This window comes from Anomaloglossus baeobatrachus, chromosome 1 (assembly GCF_048569485.1).
Source record: "Anomaloglossus baeobatrachus isolate aAnoBae1 chromosome 1, aAnoBae1.hap1, whole genome shotgun sequence".
Classification (NCBI taxonomy): Eukaryota; Metazoa; Chordata; class Amphibia; order Anura; family Aromobatidae; genus Anomaloglossus; species Anomaloglossus baeobatrachus.
Genome location: NC_134353.1, coordinates 664,304,654 through 664,310,653, shown reverse-complemented (window position 1 = coordinate 664,310,653; position 6,000 = coordinate 664,304,654).

The following is a 6,000-nucleotide window of genomic DNA, read 5'->3' as shown; positions in this document are numbered from 1 at the left end:
AATCACAGCAGCCGGTGGGCGTGTCTATACTGTGCAGTGAAATAAATAATTAAATAATTAAAAAAAAACGGCGTGCGGTCCCCCCCAATTTTAATACCAGCCAGATAAAGCCATACGGCTGAAGGCTGGTATTCTCAGGATGGGGAGCTCCACGATATGGGGAGCCCCCCAGCCTAACAATATCAGCCAGCAGCCGCCCAGAATTGCCGCATACATTAGATGCGACAGTTCTGGGACTGTACCCGGCTCTTCCCGATTTGCCCTGGTGCATTGGCAAATCGAGGTAATAAGGAGTTATTGGCAGCCCATAGCTGCCACTAAATCCTAGATTAATCTTGTCAGGTGTCTCCCCGAGATACCTTCCATGATTAATCTGTAAGTGACAGTAAATAAACACACACACCCGAAAAAATCCTTTATTAGAAATAAAAAATACAAACATATACCCTCGTTCACCACTTTAATACGCCCGAAAAAGCCCTCCATGTCCGGCGTAATCCAGGATGGTCCAGCGTCGCTTCCAGCTCTGCTGCATGGAGGTGACCGGAGCTGCAGAAGACACAGCCGCTCCTGTCAGCGTGTCTCACTACAACCAATCATAGGCGCCGGTGGGCGGGGAAAGCAGGGAATATGAGATTGTTTAATGAGCGGCCGGCATTTTCAAAATAGTAAAAGCCGCCGGAGCAGTGTGAATGCCGTGCAGCGCCGCGCCGGTGATCGGGGATCGGTAAGCATATGAGAGAGGGCTGCTCAATTCAGTTACTCAGGAGTTTAGCGGTCACCGGTGAGTCCTTCACGGGTGACCGCTAATCAGGACGCGACACAGACAGAGCCGCAGCATGACAATGAAGTCGGGTGAAGTTCATCCGACTTCATTCTGATCGTGCGGCTCTGTCTGTGGCTGCTGTCATCTGCCATTCAGCTCTGCTACATGGCTCTGTCTGTGTCTGCGGTTAGCGGCCATGTAGCAGAGCTGAATGGCAGATAACATAGTAAAAACGCATCCATCCCTACACATTACACACGCTTGGCAAGTCAATAAATAAAAAAAAAAAAAGGGTGCCCAATGTATACGTCACAGAACACATGATCTAAAGGATCGTACACAAAATTGATCAATTTAACATAGACTACTAACGCACGTGTGACAGCAAATGAACAACCTACGTGCGATCTCATTAGATCACATATGCGACCTGGGTGTGTCACATTGCATACGAGATCACACACCTAATTGTAAGGTGTAAAGCTGGCTTTAGTTTCATCACTAAAGCGACATGACTTTTGGTCAATTTGATGGGTAGGCCATACTATTTATTAGCCTAGCTGAACAGGATTGGTGTGTAATTTCCAAAAAATTTTAATATTTTTGACCAACTTCTGAGTTGCGCAAAAATGTTATGACTTGTTAAGGTAAGGTGTTTTATGCCAGATTTCTGTCAGGAATAGCCCTATAGTGTTTTTGGACTTCTCAAAGAAATTTTACCCTGTCTCTCATGGACACCTAATGAGAAAATTAAGGTCTATAGACTTAAAAAGTAAGATTTGTAATTGGAATGAAAAGTGGCTCCATACTGCACCCAGAGTGTTGAGATGAATGAATGCAACCCTGAATGTTCTCCGGTTATAAGTGGTGTACCCCAAGCCTCAGTGCTGGGTCTACTCTTGTTTAACTTCTTTATAAATGATATAGAAAATGAAATTAATAGAGTTGTTTCTGTTTTTGAAGGTGACACCAAAATATGTAGCATATTGCAGTCTATTAAAGATATTTATAAGGTACAAGTTGTGATGGACAAACTAAGTATTCAGGCATTCACTTGATGATGAGGGTCAAAGTGGATATATGAAAGTTATACACCTGGCCACTAATAATCTGAGGGCATGATATGTTCTAGGGGGAGTAAAACTAGGAAAGTCACTTGAACAGAAAAACTTGGGAGTACTCGTGGATCACAGACTAAATAATAGCTTGCAATGTTAATCAGCAGCTTTTAGGTCCAACAGAGTATTGTCTTGCATGAAAAGAGGCCTGGACTTGTGAGCATCATGGTTAGACTCTGGAGCTCGATCCAGTGACCTCTGGTTGTGTGGTTAATTTTCCTCTCTTTTGGACCACACTATGTTTTGTCTCAGTCCTAATGCTGTTAGTTCTCTTGTCTTTCTTTTTATTTGCTTTGCTTTTATGTTTCACTTTACTCAGGTGTGTTCATTCCTCGTTATGTTTCCCCTCTCACATGTTGGGTCTATTTATACTCACCATGTTCATGCATTCACTGCTGACTATATTCCAAGGCTGATGGAAGTTTGGAGTTCCAGCTCCTCAATTTAGGATTATCTTGCTGAGTAATCTCTTTTACTTTTCCCTGTACTTTATTTATGTGATTCCCTTCTCGGCATTCCTCTATTTTGTTTGTTTTGGGATTTGGAGGAGTTGTGCTTATTGTGTATGTCTTTTGGGTTTCTTTCATTTTCCCCATTTTCCCTGTACGGCAGTGTGAACATGTCTTTAGCCCTATGTCTCTCCCTCTGCCTGTGTACCCTTCATTTATGTTTATTGGAGTTTTGTGTTACATTTGGTTTATAGTTAAAGGAAACCTGTCACCAGATTTTTCCCTATTGAACTAAAAGAATCACCTTCTGCAGCTCCTGGGCTCACCAGCGCCATGCTTGTACCCGCCCATAATCTCGCGCTTGTGCATTTAGCTCACCAGCGCGAGCAAGTGCAGCTGTTTTCTGCTCTGCTCGCGATATGGCAGAGCTAACTGCGCCTGTGTGAGATGAGCTAACTGCACAGGCACGAGATTTGAAAATGCGACGAGGAGGATGACGGAGGGCGTCATCCCGTCAATCAAGAAAGGAGGACGGCAATCAGCGGCAGGAGGGGGGAAAGGAGCAGAAAATGAGCCCGTCCATCTGGCCAACACAGGTAATTAGCATACCTAAGGGCCAAGTTTTATAAAGTTATTTTTAGGGTCTGGAAGGGGAGTCAGAGCCAAGGTGCACCTTCATAGAATGCAGCCCAGGGGCTGCAAAAGGTGATTATTTTAGTTTAATAGGTAAAAATCTGGTGACAGGTTCCCTCTATAGATAAGTTAAGGACACTCAGAGTCAGCTGAGGTTGAGTGGGGATGCCGTTTTGTAATTTTAGGATGCCAACCTCTTTAGTCAGGCAAGGACAAAATAGAGTCAGATTTATGGTACTTTAGTCCAGGGGTCTCAAACTTGGCTGAGTAGAAGGGCCGCACAAAGAAAAAAAAAGTATTTGGGGCTGCATTTGCTGGACCCAGTGACATATTTTTTTCTATACACATTTGGATCATGTTTATTGAACATTTTTTGCTTGTTATAATAAATTGCACCTTTTTTTATATCAGATTATATCTTAAAAATACTTTTTATAGGAAAAAAATTATTCTTTATTTTGATTTTTTTTTCCATTTTATCCCCTTTTTGTAAGTAATATCATTTTAAAATTACCACCATATAGTAATTTTGGCCAACATTTTGTAGTTATATTTCCATCCTGGTCCTCATATTTTAGTAATGTCGTTATCCTGTAGTAATGTGTCCATCTTGTCCCCTGTGGTAATGTGCTCATGTTGTCATCTGTGGTAATGTGCCCATATTGTCCCCTTGTAGTAATGTGCCCATGTTGCCCTCTGTGGTAATGTGCCCATATTGCTCCCTGTGGTAATGTGCCCATATTGTCCCCTTGTATTAATGTGTCCATATTGCCCCCCTGAGATAATGTGCTCATAATGTCCCCTTGTAGAAATGTGCCCATATTGCCCCCTTGTAGTAATGTGCCTATATTGTCCCCTTGAAGTAATATCCCATCCTGTATTAATATCCCATTATGACGTTGAGATTTTCCTCACCTTTACTGCTTTCCTTCAGTGTCCTCCTTAGCTGCTTCTTGTAGCCATCAGGCACCTAGACCCCGTGAGTGCCATGAATACTGTCTGATACACGGGGCCGCCGCCAGCAGCAGCATCTTCCTACTGAGGAACGATTTTCAGCACTGCTCACCTTACATTTTTACTAATGGCCGGCCAATCAGAATACACCCACTTTAGCTGCTGGCTTCTAATTGGCCTGCAGCAGCTGCCATTAGTAAAGCTGTGTAGAGGTGTGCTTCTCTGTGCGGTGCCACAATTTATACTCGCCGGAAGGAAAGCGCTGGCGACGACAGTGGCCTTGTGTATGTACCAGGCCGCAACCGTCAAGGAGTCTTGGTGTCTGTGGGCAGCAAGAAGCAGCCTTGTCTTAGTCTGTATAGGGGCCTGTGGCTACATCTCATGTGGCTTGTTCATCCGTGTGTGTGTGTGTGTGTGTGTGTAAGGGTTCAGTCATAATAGTGCACATTTGCTAAACATGTCTACTACTTTCAAATATTCATAGCAGTTTTGCAATACCATTTTTCATGTGTTACATTTATTCCAGATAGCTAAATGTATTTTTCATTGTTCATAGTATCCCTATAGCAGTAATGCTTTACCATTTTTCATGTTTATATTTTTCTAGTGGTTAGTGTGCAGCTTATTATCTTTATTAGTCATGTATTTTTAAGCTAGTACCTAATTCACACATAGGTGTTCCAGTCAGTCTTTTTTTTTATTAGCATGCAGTCTCTTCTGATTGAGAACCGAGAACCCCACCCCATTACCAGACTCTATTCATGATCCTATATACAGTATAGTGCCTTGTGAAAGTATTCAGGCCCCTTGAATTTTCAACCTTTTCCCACATTTCAGGTTTCAAACATAAAGATAAAAATTTGAATGTTATGGTGAAGAATCAACAACAAGTGGAACACAATTGTGAAGTTGAGTGAAATAAACTCAATGTTATCCTAAATGACTGATGATGATAAATATAATCCACCTGTGTGTAAACAAGTCTCCGTATAATGCGCCTGCTCTGTGATAGTCTCAATGTTCTTTTTAAAGCACAGAGAGCATCATGAACACCAAGGAACACAACAGGCAGGTCCATGATACTGTTGTGGAGAGGTTTAAAGACGGATTTGGTTACTAAAAGATTTACACAACTTTAAACATCCCAAGAAGCACTGTGCAAGCGATCATATTGAAATGGAAGGAGTATCATACCACTGCAAATCTACCAAGACCCGACCGTCCATCCAACATCTCAAACAAGGAGAAGACTGATCAGAGATGCAGCCAAGAGGCCCATGATCATTCTTGATGAACTGCAGAGATATACGGCTGAGGTGGGAGAGTCTGTCCATAGGACAACAATCAGTCATACACTGCACAAATCTGGTCTTTATGGAAGAGTGGCAAGAAGAAAGCCATTTCTCAAAGATAACCATAAAAAGTGTTGTTTAAAGTTTGCTACAAGCTACCTGGGACACACCAAACATGTGGAAGAAGGTGCTCTGGTCAGATGAAACCAAAATCGAACTTTTTGGGCACAATGCCAAACTATATGTTTGGCGTAAAAGCAACACAGCTCATCACCCTGAACACTCCATCCCTACTGTCAAACATGGTGGTGGCAGCATCATGGTTTGGGCCTGCTTTTCTTCAGCAGGGATAGGAAAGATGGTTAAAATTGATCGGAGCCAAATACAGGACCATTCTTGAAGAAAACCTGTTGGAGTCTGCAAAAGACCTGAGACTGGGATGGAGATTTGTCTTTTAGCAAGACAATGATCCAAAACATAAAGCAAAATTTACAATGGAATGGTTCACAAATAAACGTATCTAGGTGTTAGGGGTACTTTGCATGCTGCGACATCGCTAGCCGATGCTAGCGATGCTGAGCACGATAGTACCCGCCCCCGTCGCACGTGCGATATCTTGTGATAGCTGCCGTAGCGAACATTATCGCTACGGCAGCTTCCCACCCACTTACCTGCCCTGCGACGTCGCTCTGGCCGGCGACCCGCCTCCTTTCTAAGGGGGCGGGTCGTGCGGCGTCACAGCGACGTCACACGGCAGGCAGCCAATAGAAGTGGAGGGGCGGAGAGGA